Genomic DNA, 26394 nt, shown 5'->3' with positions numbered 1-26394 from the left:
TACAGAGGGAGAGGAGAAGGGGGCATGGGAGGGAGGATTCAACGCAAGCTGTGATGCTGATTCCAGAACCTCAAGCAGCGCCGTGGGCCCTGTCTTCAGTAGTGCTGTGGGAGTCTGATCCAGCAAGTGGCCTCAATTTCCCAGGGGGCTCTGGCAATGGGACAGACGCCCCCTTCACCCAATTCTTTATCCAGTGTTCTCCCTCCCCTCCCACCCAGAGGAAAATTGGCCAGCATGTCACTCACGCCATGACGGTGAAAACAGGAGAACTGGAGAACTGGCGGAGGGTGAGAGGGTGGGGCGTGCAGAGGCGGCTGAGCGCCAGGGCCTCCCGCCCTAAGAACGTGACCGCCACGAGGCCCTCGCAGCGACCGTTCCCAGAGGACGAGGCGAGAGCCCAGCTCCACGGGGCGTTAATGTGGAAGGGAGCGAGGCGTGGCGTGGAGGCTCCGCCAGCTACGGTCCATCTTGGCAGGGAGAGTGACAGGGTGTGGGTGTCCTGTCATCAGATCGGCGCACCAGCGACCCCGCCCATTACATCAGCAGGCATCACATCACTCGGGGAGCAGCGAAGGCGAGGCCCACCGGCCCGGCACACCCCGCAGCCCGCGGCCAGAGCCTTTGCCTCTCCTCTTCCTGGCCGTTGGGATGCTCTGGGGATTGTCAGTCCCACAGCCGCTGCGTCTCAAGCACCACCGAGGTACTTAATCTATGCTCACACATTTAATTCCCACAGCATGCTTTCCAAGGATGCAATCACACTCATACCTCGCTGGTGACCCAAGTCCAGCTCAGAGAGGTGAAGTCACGCACCAGGATCACACAAGGGAGAGATGGGCAAAGTTGGGACTGAAACCCAGGTCTGTCTGAAACTGTATCCAATGTTGTTTCTACTGGCCAGCACAGCCAAGAGAGTAACTTCAGGGTCTTTCTCTTGATAGCCTCTTTCCCTGCCTGCCTGTATTCAAATCATATGAGCCGTATTCAAGAAGTTGGTAGAAAATGTGCATTTCTTTGTATTCCATTTTTCCGCTAACTTTTGAAGCCCCCTCATACAACCTCAATAGTACTGAAAGGTCAATTTTTAAAATGCCCTATAAATTTAACTATTTATTTATTCATTCACTTACTCATTTATCTGAGAGGCAAAGAGACGGATACACAGACGGAAAGAGGTCCCCAGATGCCTGCGACAGCCAGGGCTGGGCCAGGGCCAGACCTAGGTACGAGGAGCACAATCCCAGTCTCCCTCATGGGTGGCAAGAGCCCAATTATTTGAGCCATCACCTCTGCCTCCCAGGGTGCTCAGTAGCAGGAAGCTGGCATCGGAACCATGGTTAATGATGGAACACAGGCATTCCAATGCAGGATGCAGGTATCCTAACTCAGCTCTTACATTGCTGGACCACTCCCCGCTCCCTGTCCACATAAAACAAATCTTACACCAGTTTATCCAGCTTCACGTAAGTAGTGAAAAGGCATTGCTTCCACCTCCCTAGCAATTTATGTTTTCCAAGCACCACCATTTCATGCACATGGCCATCCACGAAGCCAGACCCCAGTTCCCACCATCTCCTTTTGGCAATGTCCCGAGGCACGTTTGGAATCACAATGATGTAATCGTATCCAAGTCCATTTAGATCTTCTCACCACCCTGCATGGTTCACCTCCTAATTCACTGATGGAGCAAATATTTACATAGGGAGGTCTCCATTGCCAGGCATCTTGGAAGACACTGGAGAGATAGAAAATAAATAAGACAGCCTCAAGCCTTCCCTGCCAACCCAACTTGTCTCCAACTCTAGGCTTCTGCTGTAGCAGATACTCAGGAATAGGAACCAAAGTAGAGGCCTACAGCAGAAGCCTTAGGGGAAACTCAAGCCCTCCTCGTGGTGCCCATTGCAAATCTCAGCAGCGCTAACAGCAGTCATCACTCTGTTTCTGAGGCAGAGAGCAAACCTGGCTGGGGACCCTCCCACCACCATCCCACCTTTGCGAGTGACCAGGCCATACCCAGCTGGGACTCGGGACAAGACAGAAGCGACCCCTTTGTTTTGCTGTCTGAAAACCAGTCTTCTACAAACCTAAGCTTCTTGGCATGTATCTGACATACTCAAGCACATCCACATTAAAAACCCGATCCCTGGCACTGGGCCCTGTCTGGAAGTTTTAATTCATTTTGTTTACCTATTGTGTGGCCTCTTCTCAAAGTAAAAAGCACACATTCAAACAATTTTGGCAGGAGACAGCTAAGAGCCACCTTCAGGTCAACTACTCCCTAGACACACAAATACGTGTGAGTCCACTGACCTGGCACGCGGGGGACAGGGGGAGGCCCTTGCCCCCCGCCTCAACCAGACGATTTTCTGCTTAGCATATGCAGACTTAGGTCTCTAAGCTTGGTGGGCAGTCCACAAACCTAGCCATAGTAAAATCCAGAAGCACAGTGAAAGCTGCAAGTTGTTCTTTCTGTGGCCAAACAAGGAGAGGACCCAGCACATGTGTGTAAAGATGGGCAAGAATAAGACTGGCAGGGGCAAGAATAACAATAAGAGGGGCCGGCTCTGTGGCGCAGTGGGTTAACGCCCTGGCCTGGAGTGCTGGCATCCCATATGGATGCCGGTTCTAGTCCTGGCTTGCTCCACTTCCCATCCAGCTCTCTGCTATGGCCTGGGAAAGCATTGGAAGATGGCCCAAGTCCTTGGGCCCCTGCATGGGCATGGGAGACCCTGAAGAAGCTCCTGGCTCCTGGCTTTGGATCAGCACAGCTCGGGCTGTTGCGGCCATCTCGGGAGTGAACCAGCGGATGGAGGACCTCTCTTCTCTCTCTCTCTCTCTCTCTCTCTCTCTCTCTCTCTCTGCCTCTCCTTTGCTCTCTGTGTACCTCTGACTTTCAAATAAATACACTTATAAAAAAGAGAGAGAGAGCGGGGATGGCGCTGTGGCTCACTTGGCTAATCCTCCGCCTGCGGCGCCGGCATCCCATATGGGCACCGGGTTCTAGTCCCAGCTGCTCCTCTTCCAGTCCAGCTCTCTGCTGTGGCCCGGGAAGGCAGTGGAGGATGGCCCAGGTGCTTGGGCCCTGCACCCGCATGGGAGACCAGGAGGAAGCACCTGGCTCCTGGCTTCGGATCGGCGTAGCTCCGGCCGTAGCGGCCATTTGGGGGGTGAACCAACGGAAGGAAGACCTTTCTCTCTGTCTCTCCCTCTCACTGTCTGTAACTCTACCTGTCAAATAAATAATCTTAAAAAAAAAAAAAAAAAAAAAAAAAAAAAAAAAAAGAGAGAGAGAGAGAGAAAGACAGGCGAGAGCCATCCATGAGCAACACTGCACCTGCAACACCCATAGTTAGCCCAGACTTGCTTACCTGCCCCCTGCTAAAAAGAAATGATCTTTAAAGAGGTTTCTTCCATGTAGCAAAGAACTCTACACAAAGCCATGTGAGGCTCCCTTCAAGGGAGAATTCTTACATTGCCAAAAGTGCCTTTCAGAGCAGCCCCTTGCCCCCCAGTAGCAGGCAGTTCCCCACAAGTTGAGCCCCCTCGGTCACATGGCCGCTAACGGCCATCCTACCGTGGTAAGTGAGAGCATTCGAAACAGCACAGGAGAGATTTTTTTTTTCCATCAGCAAAAGAACCAGCCTAATAGACAATTCTCCACAGACTGAACGTTCACCACCAGGAAGTGCCTGCTGGAAATTTATATGCTGTGAGTGTAAAAGCAGTGAAATCCGATAATCTCAAAGCCACAGATTTGTAACTTGCACTTATGTAAATATTTATGGATTCTTTGGAGGAAAAAAAATCAATCCTCCCAGCCTTTCTCTTCAGTGTTGCTTCAGAGGGAAAGACGTCAACTGTAGCCTTAGCTTAGGAGAACTGAGCCATCCACCTGCCTGGGAGCCGTCTACAGTCTATTCACCAGTTCGATGAGATTCTATCACGGCTGCTCCCCAAAGAGCACACAGGGACAGGGTGATGCCCCCAGGGTGGCCCGGTCCCAGTGAGACTGAGGAGGCTCCAGGTGGCCAGGTAACGCTTTCTGCGTGACAAGGAAAGGAAGAAAGGCATCGTCCATCCTCCATCAGCACCGAGCAAGGCAATGCACAAGCATGTGCAGGCTTTTGCTCCTAGCAGCCTGGCCAGAGCCCGGCCAGCAGCCTTCCCACCTCTCCCGAGGCAATCGTCCATAAACATAAGCCCCTCTCAACTCCCCCTAGACCATCAGAATGCCAGAGCAGGGTCTCCACCCCACCCCACCCCACTCCTCTCCACTCCACTCCACTCCACTCTACTCTACTCTACTTGATAGCCGGGCTATCAGGCATTCTGTGGTCCAGTTCCACTTCCATCCCCTGCCAGAGACGCGTTAACCCACGCCACTCCCGCCCTGCGTCTCTTGCCACCAGCCGAGCCTGCTACACATTTCCAGCCTTTAAGTGACAAACTGCACTTTTCTTCTCTGGGTCAGCAGTGCCCTTTCCCTCTTCAGGGGTTATTAAAATCGTGTTCTACTTCAAGGCCTGGTGCAAATGCCTCCATCTGGAAATTTCTCACATTCCCACCTGCGTCATCTCCCTTCCGCTCTGTCTGCCTGACCCCTCCTATGGGTCATACGCTCTTTTGGTCTTGTCGATCGCTGAAGCTCCAGAAGCTTAACTCGAGGGTCCACAAGTAAGCATTTCAAAACGTGATTTGGAACCGGCTGGCACCTGCTGCTGAGTGAGTGGCCTTAGTCCTTCAGAGCAAACATAGAACTGATGGCTCGAAGCAGGCTTCAGGCGTGGCTTTACTCTTGTCTTCCTGCTTTTGTCAAGTGCTGCATCAAGAACTTGTGCTAGTTATTTGATTAAAAGGACCGATGTCAGTAGAGGTACAAGGGTTCTTCAAAAAACTCATCGAAAATGCATGGGATAGAAAAAGCTATGCATGGATTTCAAAAACAGTTTGCAGCAATATGAACTTATCTTCTAATTCCCTTTTGCCACAGATGTTTGAAACACCTTGTGCTGTCTTATTGCACTGAGGGGAGGAGTCAGATCTTGCTCTGCACAGTGACAGGGGAGGCTGGTGTCAAGATGAGTGAGGTGGCGAGTGGAGGCTGCCACATCAGTGTCAGTGTGGAAAAAAGTATACCCCGTGGCCCAGCAGTTCTAGATCAGAACACATCCCATTGTAAGAGGCCACCCTTGCCAAGTGATGGAGGCAGACCCTCAGACTGGTATCCCAGTCCCTTAGGAAGAAACTGCACATGCGTAGTAGTGTCCCTAGGGGTCATGTTTACTCTAAGGGGAACTGGAGCCCTGGGACAAGCCTGAGCTCCTTCACTGAAAGGCAAGCATCTGGAGCTACGGCGAGGGTGGAGCCCCAGGTAGACCTATCGTGCCGTGAGCTGGCTAGCAGGCTCAGGTGAACATGTGGCGTCCATGTCCACCGTGCAGTGGCGCTGGAGGCAATTCAGCCAATGTGGAAGGGGAGGAAAAATGAACAAGCAAACTCCTGGGTGTCGCTCCCCCTCTTCATGGAGGAACGACACTAAACCCTGCCTAGGCTTCATATCCGAGTCACGGCACCATTATGTCGCTCCCCCTCTTCGTGGAGGAACGACACAGGACCCTGCGCTGTTCTTTCGTCTGCTCGGCCCTCCCCGGGTTTGCTGCTGGTTCTTCCCGGGTTGGCTACTGTCCCTTCCACCTCCGTGGAAGGGCGGTTCCCCCTGCCACATTCCCCACTTCCGCGAGGGAGTGGCACACCGCCGGCCGGCTCTCTCGGGGGCTGCACAGGTGTTCCCTCAGATGTTCCCCTTAGATGTTCCTGGTGCATGTTGTCTCTCTCCTCCTTTATAGTCCTCTTCCACCAATCCCAACTCTGCTACCCACACGCCGAGTACGCTGCTCTCCTCCAATCAGGAGCAGGTCCTGCTGTTTCTTGGTTGAACTGGAGGCAGCTGCGTAGAAGCTGTTACTCCCTTCTCAGCGCCATATTGTGGGAGAGCAGATGCATAGAATAAGCCTTAATTCCAGTAACTCAGTCCAGTCCGGGTTGCTCCCCACACTGGGAGAATAGCCTGAGGAATGCCGGGGTGGTGGCAGGGCAGCCTGGAGGCTAGTGCTGGCCCAGTGTCCTCACTAGTGAGGGCCACAATCAGGCCAACCTGATGTCCCCAGGCAGAGATTGGGTCACTTTGGATCAGAACACATTAGGAGAGAGAAAACTTTATAGGAATAAGAGCTGGAGGAGAGTCTCTTTCAGGTAGCAAAGCAATTAACTTGGGCCAGATCTACAGAATAAAAGTTTCATAAAACAGCTCTCATGCCAGCTTGGCAAAGTAGGCAGCAGGTTGATTTACAGAGACTTCACTTTGTTTTATTCCAGTGCATTGGAGGAAATTTGTACTTTAGCAGTTTCATTGATGAGGTTCATTGGCAGCAGAAATATCTAGATCAGTGGCTCACAGCAAGACCGGCCTGTCCTGAGAGCCTTTGGAATTTGTTGGGATGCTTCCTCTTACCGCGACTGGAGGGATGTTGTGGGTATTTAACATATCCGAGTCAAGGATGTCAATTTCTTGTCATAGACATGACAGCGCATTCAGCACCCACTCACCCAACTCTCCAATGCCATTCATGTTGAAGCAAAATACATCTTACATTACAAGAGAAGTTAACTCAATGTTATAAGTATAAACTAAATGCATTGTTGGGTGATTTTAACATATGCCAACATTTTCAGAAATAAACCTGGAAATGAAGAGAAGGCTGTATTTTGCTTAATTTGGAAATTTCCCTAGAATCTTAACCAATTGGGAAAATCAGAGCTGTCAACAGAGGGAACCTATATCGGGCTACACATCTGTAGCTGCCAAACTCCTCTGTCCTCAACCGAAGAGCGGAACTGGAGCCTTCATTAACTTCCAGCAGAGTGGAATTGTGTATTGCATACCGAAATACAGGAATGTCCCTTTATCTGCAGTCCAACTGTTGGCTAAACATCACTCTGAAAATATTATGGAAAATTCCAGAAATAAGCAATTGATAAACTTTAAGTTGCACGCTTTTCGGAGCAGCATGATAAAATTTCACACCAACCCACTTCAGCCTTCCCGGAGTGACTCATGCCTTTGTCCCACATCTTCCCGCTGTGTACACTACCCTCCCATCGGTCACTCAGTGGATACTGCCCTGCTGCTGTATGGCGGTGCTCTGTTCAGGTACCCCTCACCCGGCAGCCCAATGTCAGGTCACACCGCCTGGGTCATTCACCTCACTCCAGCTCTTCACACAGGCATTGTGGCATCTCACGTCATCACAAGAAAGCTGAGGGCTGTACAGCAAGACATTCTGAGACAGAGAGGGAGGGAGGGAGAGAGAGACCCCATTTACACAGCTTTTATTATTGTATACGGTTATAATCCTTCCATTGTATGATTGTTATTGTTAATTTCTATGGTGCCTCATCTATGAATTAAGCTTCATCATAGCTATGGATGTATATGACATGAACATGGTACATATGGGGTACAGTATTACCTGTGGTTTCAGGCATTTGCTGGGGGTCTCAGGATGTATCCCCTGCAGATGAAGGGCACAACAGCACTGCGCTGGTTTCTCCATTCAGCCCCCCTACCTTGATCCCTCTACCACTTCCTCGGACGGGCCCTCTATGCCAGGAAGAGGAGCCCCGCGGACCACTCCCCAGGCTTCCCTGCCCTCTGTCTGCCAGCAGTCAGCTATTGAGAGGCAGTGACCAGCGCTGAGAGATGCTGGGCGTTCACTCTCTGAGCTCCGCCTCTCTGAGCTCCCCTCTCCTCCAGATCCAGCTCTCCTGGGGCTCTGGGGCCCTCTCCCTTCCCCCTGCTCCTACAGCTCTGGGGTTGGCTACAGCTTCAATCCTTGGTCGGTTCTCTTAACCCTGCCCTCAGCTTCCTTCAGGCCTGTTTGGTTCAACTCTTCACTGTGCTGCTTGCTGCCCAGACCTGAGCCTCCCTGGTACACGGAGTCTTCCGTGCTATCTGGGGGCACTCAGTTCCAGGACCCTTACAGATGCTCCCGTCCCTTATATAAAACAGCCCAGTCTTGCCGATAATCTACACACACCCTCCCATACATGGTAGCTGTCTCTAACTAACTTGCAATACCTGATATTCACAACCTGAATGCTGTGCAAACTGCTGCAATACTGTATCATGTAGGGAACAAAAAATACATCTATTTGTGCATGTTCAGTACAGAAGTAACTCCTAATATTTTCAATCCAAGGCTGCTAGAACCTGTGGATGTGGAAACTGGATACAGAGGGCCACCTGTATATGTCGTATTATTAAAATTTCATATGTTTTATTTCTTTATTATACTAAACAGGCATCTTTAGTTACGCGTCTAGAGTAGGATTTTGATCTCTGAAATTCATTGCAAATTCTAATGCTTTATTACAAAGCATCTGTCACGAAAAAGAATGAGTGGAATCTGATGGGAACAGAGATATAGAGGGCATGTTCTGAGGAAGGATAACTGATTAGCTGCAGGCAAAGAGCTGAGATTCCGCAGGGGTGTTAGCATGTGACAGGGAGAGACCTCCCCGATGCAAGATGGGCTCGAGAGGGTGCCGGAAAGACAGAGTCCGCCCCACGCCCTTGCGCTGCTTCCCACGTCCAGCTGACAGCCAGTGCCAGAGCCACGTGCACTGACACCTTCACACCGCTTGCGTGCTGTACCCCCGGATATGTTAGATACGTACACACTTTAAAATGCATGATCTGTTTGGGAAACCCCATGGTGGTTATTCAGGGATTTTTAAGGAACCCATCAGCTACTGCCAAAGTGAGGCACCTGACCTGCATAGAGAGTCAGCCTACACTCACATGGCAGTTCCCGGGGCCAGGCTAGAAAGAGCAGGTTAGCAACACTCCGTGGAGAGTGGTAGCCACCTGGGGATGCTCCTGGAGGACTTCACACATGTCTACACAGTGTCCCACATCCACTGTAGATCCACAGCAGGTGTGCCAACACATGTATGCAAGCATACACATGTGGGAACACACACACACACACACACACACACACCATGCACTTTTGAGGTAGATATAGATTGCACTGTTTTAAAGCTATTACCCCAACATTCAGATTCACTTAAGATTAATTTTCTAATTTTACAAGAAGAAAACTAATTATTTTGTCCAGTGAGAGAGAGAGAACGAGAGAGACTTTGACAAAAAGACACAGTGGCATTCTGAAAAAGTGTCGGGGTGGGGGTAGGGCTGTGGCATAGTGGGTAAAGCCTCCTCCTGCAGTACTGGCATCCCATATGGGCACTGGTTTAAGTCCCAGCTGCTCCACTTCCAATCCAGCTCTCTGCTGTGGCCTGGGAAAGCAGTGGAAGATGGCCCAAGTCCTTAGGCCCCTGCACCCATGTGGGAGACCCAGAGGAAGCTCCAGGCTTCTAGCTTTGGATCAGCACAGCTCCGGCTGTTGTGGCCATCTGGGGAGTGAACCAGCAGATGGAAGATCTCTCTTTCTTTCAAATAAATAAATAAATCTTAAAAAAAAAAAAAGGTGGCTGGAAAGCCGATCAATTGTACATGATCAGAACAGCCTGGCCCTTACTTGTTTATACCCAGGCTGCAGGAAGACTACAAAAAGCCTGGCAGCTGGCACACCCTGGAGTCCGGGGCAGGACAGAGGCCACCACAATACAGAACAGTCGCTTCCCATCAAGCCACTGTAACAAATTTACAGGTTAAGGGGCAGTCCCTCCAAGAGGGGGGCCCTCCCTCCAACCATAATTTGACTTCTATTTTCCTTCCCCCGCCCTCATGCTCCCTCCCTACACACCTGCCAGAGACCCCTCCAGAGGTTTCCAGACCACAGCCACTGCTGAGACACTGGTGATGCACAGCAGAAAACCCAGTAACAGGTTTTGCCCAAATCACCTTGACTGCAGGTACAAAGAGCTGTGTTCTCCGTATAGCCCTGGAATTCCGGGTATATGCACTAGTGTGGACACTTGCCATGTAGCAGGGGTTTCTCTACCTTGTGTTTGCAATGGCCTAGGAATATGCATCTACTTCACCATCAGTGGCTCCAAACAGCCCATCAAGTCAGACCAAAAATCATTGTTTTAAAGACATTGACTGCGGAGAATGTATGTTATAACTCATTCTCTACATTTTTCCAAGACTTGAGATGAATCTAGAGAGCCAGTGGTCATCTCCTGCTGCCCACGATACCTTCTCCCACCCAAGACCCTGAACAGACATGGAAAGCTGCAAATGGGGGTGACGTGCACCATCTGGCCATGTGAGTGCAACTCCTGTGGTACCCATGGGAAATTATAATGTAACACTGACCACTGGAGTTGCCACAAGTACTCTTTTCTAAACCCATGCTGGCCTTTCTCAGTGGCATATTTTCTTCAGCATGAGAAATTACAAGCTTGATAAATTCCCTATTTCCATATTTCACATAATACACAAACCAAGGAACAGAATGGTAGTTTAAAACAGCAGGTATCACTCTGCGGAGCTGGGATAATTTTTGAGATTTTCCAGGCTCTTTCCTCAGTAGCTGTTTCCAGTGATGCATTATGTAAAACCCTCAGATACCCACTAATTGATTTAAAACCCAGCTAGGCATGTTATAAATACCCTTGGGCTTCTGATGATCTTGGTCCAACAGAAAGCATCAGAATCATCATTATCAGTCGCAACAGGAGCCATCAAACAGCATCTATTACACTGACATTCTCCTTTGTGCAGAAAAGACTGGGAACAAATAAAAGGAAAATTAAAACATCGGCAATATCTACTGACTCCGCAAAATCACAGCCTCTCTGACAATTGCGAGCACAGAAGATTTCATTCCAGGGATCCAAAGGCAGGCTGAAGAGTCAGTCTCGTCATTGACCGAGTTCACCTCCCAGACCAGCTCTTTCAATGTTCACAGTCCCTAAGTGTAGGAAGACAGCAGTATTTGATTTTCATGGGGAAGTGAAGGGTAGGAGGGAGATGAGGAAAAAAGGCAAGGAAAAAATTAGAGGAAAGGTTGGCAAGGAACTTTTTAAAGGAAAAACAGAGTTCTCAACCCTAGTCAAACAATTTTGAGCAAACAATGAAGTCTTTAAAAAGTTGGGGTTAGCACTGTGGTGCATTGCCAGCATCCCATATGGACACCCGACCTAGTCCCAGCTACTCCATTTCTGATCCAGCTCCCTGTTGATGGACTGGGAAAGCATGGAAGATGGCCCAAGTGCTTGGGCCCCTGCACCTGCACGGGAGACCCAGAAGCCTCTGGCTTCTGGCTTAAGATCTGCCCAACTCCGGCCATTGCAGCCATTTGGGGAGTAGACCAGCAGAAGGAAGATCTCTCTCTCTCTCTCTCTCTCTCTCTCTCTCTGCCTCTGTTAACTCCACCTTTCAAATAAATAAATGAATAAATAAATAAATCTTTTCTTTAAAACAAAGTTAATCAATTTGACTGTGATGCTAGGCATATTCCTTTTTGAGAAGTTCTCTGGTTATAGCAGTAAGTCCCTAGAGAAGAATCCTAATATGTTATTTGGCTGAATAATAGACAAAAATTGCATAGTCATCATGTCAGCAGAAATGACTGGAATAAAGGTTCCTGTCTTCCCATAAGAAAAGAATTTCAGACACTAGACAGAGAGGAGTGGTCAGCAAGGTAGCAAAGCTTATTGAGGTAGTGCACCCATCAGAAGGGATGGGCACCTCTCCAGACAGCACTGGAGAGAATGCCCAGAACATGTTCCAACTGGGGCTTATAGGGGTGAGGATATCAATGCTATTTGTTGGTGTTCCACTGTTAGAGTTAACCAAATGCACAGAGGATGCAGATGAGGTTGCAAAATAAAACATAAAAGTAAATCACCTGAATAACCAGAGTAACTCTGGAGCTGGAAAAGGCAGTGGACGGGAGTAGGGGAGGGAAAGGATCCTAAGAGACTGAGGCTTTCATCTCAAGCAACACAGTTGAGAGCTGGGACTCAATAAGAAAGTTGATGAGTATCAGAGGACTTCAAAGAGTCTGCCAAGATGGCATTAAAGCTAGCTTTAGGGTCATGCAAAAATGTGAGAACCACACACACAAGGGATCTTCAAAAAGTTGAAGGAAAATGCATGATCTGAAAAAATTATGCGTGGATTTTTGTTTTCTTGCAGCAAAATAAACTTATCTTTTAATTCTATTTTTCCATAGGCTTTTCCCCCTAGAAACTTCTTATTTAAGCCATATAAAGCTTCATGCATTTCATAAATACAACTTTAGGAACATGGTGATTCTTCCCACCCTATCTGCCTTCCCACCCACACTTCCACCTTCTTCCTTCTCCCTCTCCTATTCCCATTCTTATTTTTTTACTAAGATCTATTTTAATTAACTTTATACACATAAAATGAACTCTATACTAAGTATAGAGCTCAACAAATAGTATGAAAAAACTGTTCTTCAACAGTTGAGACAAGGACTGTTCAATTTCATTGCATCTCAAAGTGTCACTTTCACTTATGTAGATCACCTTTTAGGTGCTCAATTAGTTACCACAGATCAGGGAAAACATATGGTATTTGTCCATTGGTGACTGGCTTATTTCACTATGTTTTTCAGTTGCATTCATTTTGTTGCAAATGACAGGATTTCATTTTTTTAACTGCTATGTAGTATTCTACGGTGTACATATCCCATACACCCCAACATGTAAGTCTCCTTTTCCTTATGACAATGAAATACCGGAGACAACTTCCTAAGAGAAAAGGTTTATTTTGGCTCATGGTTCTGGAGGTTCAAGCCTATGATCAGGTGGTCTGACTGATGGAGGACTTGGTGCAGGTGCACCATGTACACAGTAGGGTCACGTGGCAGAGAGGCTGGGCTCAACTCCGGTTTTTATAACCAACCCTCTCAGAAGAATCACCTTCCAGGGATACACCTCCAGAGACCTGAATATTCCAAAAGGCTCAGCTGTAACCACCATAATTTGATTAGGTTTCTACCCTCTTCATACCTGTGATTTATGACTTGGTGGTTTAAAGTCCAGCATGAGTTCAGGAGCCAAATCATATTCAAACCACAGGACCTCAAATACCCAACAGAGGGAGTAAGACTAGCAAGGAATCCTTGAGAGGAGGCAAGGGGATAGAGAAGAATCAGAGTCATTCAACGGAGTCTTTAACAGTGGAGATATAATACTAGGGTACCACCAAACATTTTTGGAAAATAGAATTAAAAGATGAGCTCACTTTGGTGCCAAAAATGTTGAAATCTGTGCATAATTTTCATAATATTTTCATGAACTTATTGAAGACCTTCCATATACTCATAGATGTTGTAAATTGCCAAAGAAACATAGCTATGAGCATATTATTGAAAGTTTAGCAGTAATTTCCAGGAAAAAAAAAAAAAACAGAAAAACTTGAAAAGACCACCTCTGGTGAGTGATCAAGGGAATTTAGTGCTTTTGTCCCTTAGTATCTGCAGGAAATGAGTTCCAGGACTCCATGGATACCAAAATCCTAGAAGACCCAATCTCCCTATATAGAATGGTGTAGTATCTGCATGTGGTCCACTCCTCTCATTTACTTTATATCATCTTCAGATTATTATAGCACCTAATACAATATAAATGCCATGAAAATCATTATTATTATACTATATTATTTAGGGACTAACCAGAGAAGGTATTCTGTCCACATTCTGTACAGATGCGATTTTTTCTAGATATTTTCTGTCTATGGTTGATTTAAGCTGTAGATAGGGGATCTGTGGGTAAGAAAGACCAACTACATGTGATGGGCATTGGGCTTATAAATTCAGTCATAACAGTTGCCAACATCCATGGAGTGTCTTCTAAGTCCTATGCTGCATGCATTCCCTTATTCAGTCTTCACAAGAACTCTGTGAGGTAGGTGATGTCATGAGCCCCACTTTCCAGCTGAGAGGTTAGGAACTTGCCCAAGGTTGGAGATCTAGCAAGGGACAGAGTCAGGATTCAAGCCCAGACAGTCAGCAGCGCACAGCCCAGGTGAGAACGGAAATGACTTTGAGTTTCAGGTTCAGTAGAGGCATTCCTTCACCACATACTCTTTGGCAGGTAGTAGGCTCTCAACAAATGACTTTTCTTTAATCCCAGCAGCACTTTGCAAGGAGGGTAAGATGATTGCTATGTTAGAGATAAAGACTCAGGCTCAGAAATGTCACCCAGCTAGCAAGAGGCAGAGCTGGGACAGATACCCAGAGGGTCTGACTCTTTCACGCTCTCTGCTCTTGGAGGGAGGAGTGATGAAGTCTCCACACTCCAGCATATGAAGAACATTTGGTTCATATTTTCACTGTGTCATATTTTGGAAGCTGCCAGCAGCCACATCATCCTGCCAAGTTAGCCCCAAATGCTCCAGTTTGTGTACAGCTTCCTGGAGCTGGGGGCCAGGGCCAGGGAGGAGGGAACCCAAAATAAACAGATCCACCCAAAGCAACAACAAGTAAACTGTGGGCAGAACCGTCAAAGGGAACAAAGTGGATGGGCACGTGGACGGCTCCGAAGGTTCCCCTGGTGCTACATGTGCTTGTGGGTATCTTGAACAGCTCACTCCAGCAAAGAGGTCCTGGCTGCAGGGCAGGGGCTTCCCCTGGGAAGAAGGACCCAAACCAACTCCTAATGGAGGGAACACTTCCCACGTTCTTTGCTGGGTTTGTGTTGGGTTTTGCTGTTGAGGTTGCTTTGCCACGGCTGTGAGTGGTCTTGGCGATCCTAAGGAACATCGCAAGCATTCCTCCACCTTCTTAAGCATAGGGTGCTTCGAAAAGTTGGTAGAAAATGGAATTTACAAATAAGTGTCTTTTGGTCCAAAAATCTGTTGAAATCCATGCATAGCAGCATTTTCATTATCCACTCTTTCCATGAACTTTTGAAAGACTTTTGGTGTGCAGAGATTTCAAAGTAAACCTATTTTTCATTCCATTTTTCCACAAACTTTTTTGAAGTCCCCTCCTATATTGGGAGAATACTGGCTCCTGGGGCCCACGTTTTGCTCTTCAATAAGGCTTTGCTCTAAAGAATCTGATTTTCTTTCTCTACCTGGTTTCATTGTTAAGGTGCACAAAGTAACGTCCCCCTTCTGTAGCCTCGTCTACAACCGGAGAAGAACCCATCTGGAAACAAAAACTCTTTTGCAAGATTTCATCTGGAATCACATGCTCTGGATGAAGCTGGTTCCAACACAGAGAGTACGTATATAAACCATCATTCCTGTGTGCATTTAAGACTTGGAAGAAGCCCACGGTAGTTATAGTCCACAAGCAGTCACAGCCTCACTGTGCTGTGGTTTTGGGGTGAAAGAGTTCCCACAAAAATTCTTTCCTTCAAATTATTCACTAATTAGATTTTCTCTTTGGCACCAGGGGAGGCTGAAATGAGCTCAGGAAGCAACGCCAATAGCTTCAGGTGTTTCGGGGGCAAGGCAGGCCAGTAGCAGAGAATTTCTCACAGTGTTGTGCTCTATACCAGCACGTAGGGCTTCTTCCCTCCACTTTTTTTTTTTTTAAAGGTACAGCTTCTTCCCCACTGGAGAGAAGCCCATGGAAGGCTCTTTCTCTTCCTAACTCTGTTGAAAGGGGCAATGTTCCACGAAGTTCCACTTTGTTTCCTTCCCAGAATCTAATGGCAGATTCTCCAGCCATCAGCTCTCTTCATCATTCCATCTCCACCCTTAGAGTCTCCCAGGAAAACAGTTGACCTGGCTCCCTCAGTTGGACCTGGTTGGGAAAGGAAAGAATATACAGCCCGTTCTCAGGTTCCCACTTCCCAACTAGGAACGATTTTAACAGGTTGATTCAAGCACAGGGCACCAGGAATCCCACAAGCTAGCATGGGCATCACCAATATCTTCACAAAGTCATTGAATGATACCATATACAAACATAAAACAGGGCTGTTTAATACATGGAGAGGGGGCTGGCACTGTGGCTCACTTGATTAATCCTTTGCCTGTGCCACCGGCATTCCATATGGGTGCCGGGTTCTAGTCTCGGTTGCTCCTCTTCCAGTCCAGCTCTCTGCTGTGGCCCAGGAAGGCAGTGGAGAATGGCCCAGGTGCTTGGGCCCCTGCACCCACATGGGAGACCAGGAAGAAGTACCTGGTTCCTGGCTTCGGATCGGCATAACACTGGCCATAGCGGCCATTTGCGGAATGAACCAACGGAAGGAAAACCTCTCTGTCTCTCTCTCTCTCAATGTCTATGACTGTACCTGTCAAATAATAATAATAATAAATACATGGAGAGACCGCAAGGGAAAAGAATCTTCTGAATTTTGTACAGACACCAAATGATTTCCAAGTTATAAAAAGAAATTTTCCATCACATTACACATGTCTAACTCAACTTTCAAATCAGCTAGCCCCATTGTCTTCTGCACACTACCAAATCCTGTTCTGACTTTGTCAGGATCTGCCGATACCACCCCTGCATCTGGGCACCCAGGCTGCATCAAGCTGCAGAGGGAGAAGCTGATAACAGGAGAAACACTGGTCCCACTGAAGTGGACTGTGGTTTTACACGGTCAATCATTCGGTGGGGATGAAGAGGTAATAATGGTTAAGGAGATGAGGGGGTAGGTGGAGAAGGTCACGAGTTAGAGCCTGCATTGGCCCCATTCCCCTCCGCTTTTTAACTATGTGAGCTTAACATATACAGGTGCACAATAACTATTTCTAGAATGAATGAATAGCATCACTGCTCTAGGCGCAGAGTCTTTTTCTGTGAAACGGAAAGAATGACATTGGAAGTCCATGCTCCATGGGACTCTGGCCCTCGCATATGTAACCTTTTCAAATGCATCTGTATAGGGAGAAGTTGGAGAAGACAGACTCAGTGCGGCCCCCTGGAGCACAGTAGATTTGCTTATAAGAAAGAGAACATCTCCTTCCAGAGCAAAGATGAGGCACATTTGCTCACCTCATTAGAAGAGAGAGCGTGGAGCTGCTTAGCCATAATGCAAACCCATTGCATACTCAAAGTCCAACCGGGCCACTGTGTATCACTCTCCTAGGGACTGGGGACAAGGAGAACTGGGATAAACCCAACACTGATGCTGTTTGCTGGCTGTGCATGATAGAGAACTTTGCCTCTGACCCAGAATTCTCATATCTTGTGTTAGCATCCACGAAACTGGCAGGCTAATGAGCTTGCAAGTTAGGGACCATCTCAGCTCTTCACAGCTCTTGACAATAACAGTGTCTACCTTGTACTGCGTTGTGAGGATTCAATGAGATAAAGCACATGAAGAGCTCTGTCGTGTCAGATCTAAAGTCAGTATTCCATGAAAATTAGCTTCTATTCCTGCCCTTGGTCATGAACAATCTTTTATTCTGCATATATGCAAATAGCATATTTTATATATGCACTCACTTGAATTATTCAATGAGAGAATGAAGAGAAAACATGACTAAGCGATCTCAGTGATACAGAGAGACTCAGTTCTGACTGTCACTGACTCAAGATAAACTCTGATATTGAGTCACCACGTTACAATGATTAATACGGCTTCAACCACTTACTATACAACTTAGTGGTTGAGACCCATAATGGACTGGATTTCTATTCTAGCTTTCCAGCTACAAACTTTAAGAGCAAAAGTACGGTGAGTATGACACAAGACAATAACTTAAATAAAATAAAATGTTTGACATAATGCCTAGCATACAACAAATCATCACTCCAGGTTGAGTATTTATTATTTCGCTAAAAAAAATAACATCAGGAAAAGAGATGTGGTGCTATTTGTGTATTCCAAAGTGCTTTCATATTAACTCTTTAAATCCTCTCAATAACTCAGGGATGTAGGCAAAATAAATATCACCCAATTTCACAGATGGAAACTGAGGTCAGGTGAAGTGGTTTTCCCAAGATCAAAGATGCAGCAAACTGCAGGCATTTTATGTGTTAAGGTTTCTTTCCATGTGGACAGCCACTAGGGATGAAGGTACAGATCTCTCTGTACTTTAGAGTAACAGCTCACACATGAGCTGGAGCTGGAGAATGCATTTGGCTCAGCTTGACAACTTATAGGCCTGGAGCTTTCAACCAAATGCAAACTTTTGGTGTGTGTGCGTCTGGGGTTGCCAAGAGTGGATGGCGTTCTATTTTTAAAAAGCAAAGGGGAAACACTTTGGAAGGTATTTAATTCAAGCTCTAAAATCTTCTTGGACATCAAATAACTCTTAGAAAACAACATTTTGATGAGTTAAATATAAATGAATCAAAAACATATGGACCAAATTTCCCTTGAGATACACAAGGGTCTAAAAATTAAGGGGGAAATGCATTGATAAAATACATTTGGGCTTTTATTGAAACCAAAGCATTTACAAAGCCATTACATCTCCGCATGCACCCAACCTCAGTGTGTTTTCTTCTGATGGCCACAGCCAGTCTCCTTGGACCTAATACCAGTTAATAGGCAGCCAAGTATTTCCTTTCTTGAAAGCTCCACCCCTCCCCCCAAAAAAAACCCAAAAAACAAAAAAACAAAAAACACTGGACTCCAAGTCCCCTCACAACAAGTCTTGGGTCTTGTCTTGTGTGCAGATGATAAAACACTTGCAGTCCAAAGGCAACAAACTCCAGTTCTCCCATAGTTTGAAAAATCAGCCCTGATCTCATGTCTCTGTGTGCCCCATCAGACTGAAGTCCAATAACCAATGTCTGCCTAAATGGTTTTATAAGTGATTACTGAATTAAACTTCCAACTTGCAGTCCTAAGGAAAGTAAACCAGTGGGTGACTTTCCAGGCTTGTAAAATTAGCTAAAGATGAATTTCAAGGCCAGGGCAGAGGCTGGCAAAGAGAACAGAGCTGCAGTACATCTTGCAACTGTGCACACCACTGCAGCGCCTCCCGGTTAGCTGGCAGTAAGCATGTGATATTAACTGAAGCCCTTAATTTAAGGAAACGGAATCAACCAACTAGTAATTAACAAATTATTCTTAAACAGGCCTCGCTTAAAAATTAAGTTGAACTACCATTTTTCTATAACTTGTCGGGAAAACGCTGACTGGTACTTAGAGTAAACACAACTTAAGCAGATGGCGAGCTCTCACCAAACCTATACTTACACAAATCAACGTTGTCGGGCTGGAGTGCTACATGGATACTCAGCAGAATTCATGGGCATCTCTGCAAGGTTTGGCAGTGATTTGCTGTCACGTGGAGATGACCACTGGGGGCTTGGAGTCTTCCTATTGGAATGTTTTGCACCCCTGAGACAGGTTAAGTCTAGTAGAAGCGAGCATTTGCCAATGGTATCTCAGAGTACATCTAGGAACCAAAGAGGACCCTGACCCTTCTGTGTGTGTTCATTCACTCATTCAAGAAATAGCTACTCAGTATTTACCAGGTGGCATTTGCTAGGACCTTGGCATACAAAGATGACGGACACTCAAAATGACTGACACTACAAACCACACACAGAGAAAGAGAACTGATAATGCAGCTTGCTAAACATTAGTCCAAGGATACCTTAGAAAGCAATTTGAGAATCTGAAAGAACTTGAGAAGTGGGACTTGAGGGATTTAGGACCAAGTTTGTCTTTGGAGGCAGCATCTTAGGGAACAGGCAGGGTAACACTGAGATATAGATCCAGAAGTGATGGGCTGCACAGGTGCAACTCCTGATTCCATCACTCATTAGCTATATGACCTTGGGAAATCTACTTAACCTCTCCAAGGTCAGGTTTTCCCTCTGCAAAGTGGGACTGATAATGGCAATCACTTCACTGTAAGGACTAAATGAATATCTGGTACATAACTAATGCTATTATAATAACTGGATATTATAGGAACTTATCCAACAGAGTTTGAGCAGAGAGAACATTTGAGTTAGTAGAATAGCATGTGCAAAGTCAGGAGTTTATGAAAGGTCTGGTAGCTTGCAAGAATGATGAGAAAATCAGTAGAGCAGGTCCATAAAGTATGCAGGGGAGGAATCAGAGATAGATTAGGGTCATATTCGAAAAACCTTATACATCAAGCCAAGAAGATTAGATTTTATCCTATGGGTAGTTGAGACCCAAGAGAGGTTTGATACGGTCAGCTTTGGGTTTTTAGCTCATTATGGCTGCAACATGGAGCCCAGGAGAAAGAGGATGGTGCAAGGTCCGTTCAGGACGTGGAGATATGGCATCACAGAAAGGGTCTGGTTTTCGTTTTTGCTTTTTATTTTAATCACAGTCAGGGAGATCTGTCTGTGGTCAAGGATGACAGAGTCAATACTGCTGCTTTGGGTTGTTTACCAAGGAAATTTGTGGAGCACAACAAAGAACAGCTATTTTCAATCCTTACCCAGCTGTCCAAGTCTTGGGAGTATCTTTATTTACCTCTTCCACCACATCACAAAATGTTGGATCTGAATTTTGAAACTCACTGTTGGGAGTAGATTGTAACTGGTCGACTCTATTGGGTTTAATGGCATTCACAAATCCCAGAATGGTAGAATTAGGTGGGAATTGATGGCAATCACTAAACCCAGTTTCTCCCCCACTTGGGGGTCTTTGGATTCCTGGAAAGTCTGTGAAAGTCATAAGAGAGATCAGTTCTCTTTCCAGAATTTTCAAAAGCTTAACACACATTTAAACATTTGGTCATTCACATCAAAAAAGCGTCACATATCAACTAAAATGTCAACTCTCTTTACTGTTAGCTGCAATCATTTTCATTCAACATGGCAGTGTCAATAATCTCATGTTTATCATGGTTTCTAATTGATAAATATATATGACATTAGTTTTAAGAGAAAAATGAATTAACGCTTATCAAGTAAGAAAAATTTTTCAATATAAAAGTAAAACAAAAATGATATAAAGTTGGGGATCTAGCTGTCTCAGCCACTCATCCCCAACTCCCTCTTTTAAAAGGAACTCAGTGATAATCAACACCTCTGATCCCATATCCCATCCACTTCTATAGCTATTGGAAGTGACCATAAAATTCTGTGTTTGAGGTTATCTCCATGTTAAAGGAAACCTGAACTTCAGCTCTCAAGCAGTGAATGAGTTAAGAAAAACTTCCTCTTGATGGCCCAGGTGCTTGGGCCCTGCACCCCATGGGAGACCAGGAAAAGCACCTGGATCCTGGCTCCTGCCATCGGATCAGCACGGTGCGCCGGCTGCAGCGGCGGCCATTGGAGGGTGAACCAACGGCAAAGGAAGACCTTTCTCTCTCTGTCTCTCTCTCTCACTGTCCACTCTGCCTGTCAAAAATAAAAAAAAAAAAAAATTTAAAAAAAAAAAATAAATAAAAAAAAAAAAAAAAAAAAAAAAAACAAAAAACTTCCTCTTGGATAGAGTGCCTTGACACAAGAGCAAATGTGTCCCTAGCCAGGAAGGTCTTTGGGCAGGATTCTTTCGCTTTGTCTCTCGCTTCTGCTACAAAACAAACACTTAAGGCACTACATAAATGATGCATCACGATACATCCCCACCACAAATGCATCTTGGATAAGAGCTTTTCCAGATAAATGGGCAATAGCATGTGGATATGGATGGCCAGTGTTTTGTAAATTCACTCTGAGCCTGAAAGTTAGCAGTTCTTAATCTCACAAACATCTCTACTCTCTTTTCTGTTACAACTATAATTCCAAAAAGTCATATGGAGAATAGTGAAAGGATTCATTCCTTTGAGTGACTACATTTAAGAAATAAACTGATATGACATCGTTAGTGGGTGGATGTTGGGCCTAGCAGTTAAAATACTTATTCAGATGCCCAGGTCCAATAACAGAGTGGCTGGATCCAATACCAGGCTCCAGTTCCTGACTCCAGCTTCCCCCCAGTGCAGATCCTGAGAGGCATCAGTGATGCTCCAGTGACAGGTTCCTGCCACCCCCATGGCCACATGGGAGACCTGGCTTGAGTTCCTACCCTGCTCATTTGTTCTTTCTTTTTCTGCTTCTCAAATAAATAAAATAATTACTAATGAGTATTAATAATAACCACAGATACAATTCCATTTAGTTGGATTGCAATACCACCTACACCTTTAGTTTCCTATTGTTAGGTGAAATGAGCTGTGCTTTTACTGTACTTTTTGAAATCAAAGGTCACTAAAATCAGGTTTTTGTAGACATGAAGAATAATATTGGGTTAAACTAACAAGGATCTTCTATTGATACAGGTGATGGGAGGAAGTTCTATGGAACTAAGACTTCAGTAATATTTTTGCCATCATCCAAAGAAGATGGGGAGGTGGTCTCTCTTGGCAAGTTTATCAAAATATGCATAGAGTGGAATAGGGAGGGTGAGAAGGAAGGAGGCACCCATTGGAGTGAATCTTGACTCCCACTTAATAGCTACATGATCTTGGGTACAAGTGTTTGTTTCTCAGATCCTCTATATTTTCACCCAAGTAGAGATAATAACATCTATTCAACAATACAATGAAAGTACTTGACCTAGTACTCAGGACAGAGTAGTCATGGACCTCATTGCTTAATCTGCATCACAATCTTCAATATGCAAGGCAGTAGTATGAAGTCCTCAATCCTTAACAGGTGCTCATCCATCTCACGACAGGTTAGGAGAGTCCTTTCTGCTCATCAGACAAGTGGCACTTTATGAATAACAGCTGAGTTCCATAAGGGACACAACATCAGCCAAAGTAGAGACAAAACCATGACTGGTGCCTCTTCTCCTAAGGGCGGTCTGGGACAAGTCATTGTTTGCCTGTAACACAGCCTCGAGAGCAGAGCACACAATTCCATTTCTGAAATTTGGTTTAGCAGGATCAGTGTAATCAGTGTAACTCACCATCTTGGCAACAATCCTTGCATCTCACCAGCAAATGCTGTGAAAGGTTGGGTGGATCCCACTTCTGAGAGGCAATGACTCGTCCAAGTAGGATCTTAGAGAACTTCAGAACCTTTACTTTGGAATCTAATCCCAGAATCTGACATTTAACTGTTGCCTAAGGAAAGAAAATTGCCATGGCAACTCTCTTTGGTTGGGAAAAGTGACAACTGCACCTAAGGAAAGTCAAATCATTTGCCTTCACAAAGCTTGGGATCTTCGAACTTGGCATATGTAGGATCAGAAAGTTCAAGTCTGAGAAGGAACTAGATGGTTTTCAACTTTGCCATGCCTGCAGAAATCTTTAGATGGTCTTAAGGCCAAAGGAATACAGTAACATATTGAGACCCAGGGTAAGAAACATCAGAAAACATGGATGACGGAAGACCATGTGCCCAAACACACACAACAAACGCGGGCAATGTAAGACCCCCGCAGCTGCAGCCACGAGGGCGAGAAGCATTGATTTGTACTGGAGAGAGGGATCAGGTTACAGGAATGCACACATTTAATTTTTATGAGACCGAAGGCTCAGAGAAACAGAAAAATAATCCCACTTTGTGACACATTAATGAAGCCAGTTGAAGGCCTCCTTTAAAATAACACAAAGGAAGAAGTCTTGCTGGTGTTGTGAAAAGGTCTTTGAAATTAACCCTAACACCACAAGCCACACTGACAACGTTCTGTGACACTCTCAGTCTCCTGGCCCGGGAAATGCTGGATCCGGGTCACATCCCCAAATCTTCTTTATTATATAAACACATTAACATTAATATGTTAACATATATATAATATTACTCACCCTCTCTGGCTTCTATAAAGAATACTTTTTGTTTTCTAGATGAATCCAAGAGTCACCAATCTCCCAGCTTCTGGCCCTAACCTAAGAGGAGCAGGCAAGCGACGGCAGAAATGTGGTTCATATCCGAGAATCTTCTTCCAGCCAAATGCAATTTACAGCTGAGTGTTTGGCTCATCTGTCACATGAGAGTTATACAACCTCATCACTTACCCTGAGAATAAATACACACTCCTCATTCAAGTAAATGAGGTTGTTTCAGAAATAAATTGGCTCCACCACCAGAACTTGCCTTTTGCAAAGAAAATAAATGCTGGAAATTTTCCTCCTGATGGAGATGATACAATTGACAGCTACACCCAAGGGGTTTCAGGTGGTGATGTGGCATAGCCGGTTCAGCCGTTGCTTGGTACAACCACATCCTATATCAAGTTAGAATCTGCTTCTGATTCAGCTTCCTGCTATCGCACCTGGGAGGCAGAAGATGGTGGCTCAAGTCCTTGGGCCCCTGCCACCCACATAGGAGACCCAGACGAAGTTCCAGGTTCTTGGTTTTGGCCTGGCTCAGTCCTGGCTATAGCAGGCATCGGGGGAGTGAACCAGCCAGCAGATGGATAATAAGTCCTTCGTGTGTCTCTCTCTGTCTCTGTCTCTTTCTCTGTCTCTGTCTCTGTCTCTCTCTGCATCTCAAGTAGGTGAAATAAATATTTACTGTAGTTATGTGACCCTCATCCAAGTGAAGGTCAAGGAGACCCCTAGAGCCAGAAACATCTGATAATAACTCTGCTAAGTCAATTCTCAGCTTTTATCACCACACGAAATCTCCCAGGTCAAAATGGAGGTCAGCATACCTCTCCACTGACAATCTCGCATCTGGAAATTCAACCACCTTGCAAAATGAAACTGTATTTTTACTTGCTCGCACATAGCTTTTACTCCCCACTCCCTCATAGGGAACACCCTTTCCCTGAGCTTCTGAACAGCCTTGTAAATTAGAGAATCTATCATTTTCCCACTTACAGATGGGGAAACTGAGGCAGCATGTAATTACTTTGGGATCCAAAGACCACAGCTTGTTCTAGCTTGAGTCAGGGTTCCACACAAACAGTCAAGTGGCTTAGAGTTCAATTCCAACATTCCCTCAATCCCTCTGTTTTTACAGGAACTACAACATTTGGCTTCTACTCTTAAGGTGCAATGACCTAATTGAAAAAAAAATAAGACATTCACATACTAAATTAAACATTACCAGTCAAGAAAAACAACCAGCGCTAACTGTATACTCTTAATTCTTGTCAATACAGAGCCACATTAATTCCATGAATTTATGGAATTAACAAAAATCGTTATAAATTAACACCTCATTTCAAACTTCAGACTACACAATAAAAGCCAGGGCCTCGGAGCAGAACTTGTCATTTGTTGAGTTATTTAAACCCATACAACTTTCCTGCTGAAGATCCAGGTAAACTATAATAGTCTTCGGTGTAATTATTTACTGGCAAACTAACTGCCTCAGATTATATGACTCACATGGAAGGAAAAAGAAGTTAACATGGTTTCAAAATGAACAGTCTCAAGCATTTTAGCTATTTGAATTATTGTGTGACAGTGACCCATAAAGACGAAAAGTTTTATCAATTTCTTGGTATTCCCTCTCCTTGGAACTCCACCATTTCTAAATACTTTCAAATTTCTATATTTTGAGGAATTCACTTAGCATGGGGTAAAATAGGCATTATAAAAAAGGTATAATGATAATAAGCACAGATGTCTCTACAAAGAACCAAATATGGGTGTTGAATTTTGGCATCTGATTAAAATTCTATAAACAGAAATGAAGAAATTAATCATTAAAATGAGTGATTACATTTTCAGAGTCGCTAAGGATAATTAATTAGAGCATACCTTTGAGGTATTGTTATCTCCATTAGAGAAGGAGTGGCGCAGATGGAGCAGAGATGGACTGAGACCTGGGACTCCTGCGCCCTGGGATAAGTGAGCGGCTGGCTCTGAGCTGGCACGGGGAAGGTCATTCACTCAACGGCATAAACAAGAAGCCGTCCTTCTCCCCTGTCAACTCCTCCTTCTATTGACCCTCCTCGAGTCTCCTACGAGATTCTTTTCAGACTGTGGTTTCCTTGGCAAGCTGCCACCGAAAAGTGTAGTTGAGTAAAGGGAGATGAGTAGAAGTCTGGGTCTCTTAAAACTTTTATTACAGTAAAAGGAAGCGGGAAAGAGAAAAACGCAGGGAAGATTACTCTAACTGAAACTAGAGCAAGCAGAAGTGGGATTATTGCGAAAGCCGGCTGCACGTACATGGTTACCAACTTAACAATAATTCTATTAGGAATTAAGAACCATAAGATTTTTAAAAACATTTTTGTAATAAAGTGTGGCTATACTCATAGTTGTGCTTCTAAATTTTGAAGAAAGAGGGAAGCAGGTGCATACCCTTTGTATATTTAAAGAAATGTATATTTCCCTTTGCAAAATACAAGGGTACTTCAAACAGCTCTTAAAAATGGAATTAAAAGATGTTTATTTTGGTGCAAAAAATGTTTACATCCATGCCAAGTTTTTTACATTATATGAATTTTCCATAAAGGTTTTGAAGTCTTGTATTAATACTTTGAGAGAAAAATGCCCAAAAGACACACTGAGAAATGAAGACAACTCACAAACTCTCAGTCAAAAAAAAAAAAAAAAAAAAAAGGAGGGAGAGGGAGAGAATGTTCAGTGTCTATTTT

General features: G+C 45.2%; 1 protein-coding gene and 1 long non-coding RNA gene across 6 annotated transcripts in view; one reads left to right on the top strand and one right to left on the bottom strand.

Moving 5' to 3' along the window:
- Positions 1-26394, bottom strand: part of CREB5 (cAMP responsive element binding protein 5) — a 430789-nt gene that overhangs the window by 378601 nt on the left and 25794 nt on the right. The gene's annotated exons all lie outside the window — the stretch shown is intronic.
- Positions 385-26356, top strand: LOC108177220 (uncharacterized). The gene is made up of 3 exons (XR_011383122.1): positions 385-700; positions 15102-15233; positions 23687-26356. It is a non-coding gene; the product is annotated as an uncharacterized lncRNA (long non-coding RNA).

This window comes from Oryctolagus cuniculus, chromosome 16 (genome assembly GCF_964237555.1).
Source record: "Oryctolagus cuniculus chromosome 16, mOryCun1.1, whole genome shotgun sequence".
Taxonomy (NCBI): Eukaryota; Metazoa; Chordata; class Mammalia; order Lagomorpha; family Leporidae; genus Oryctolagus; species Oryctolagus cuniculus.
This window is presented reverse-complemented; position numbering and strand designations above follow the sequence as displayed.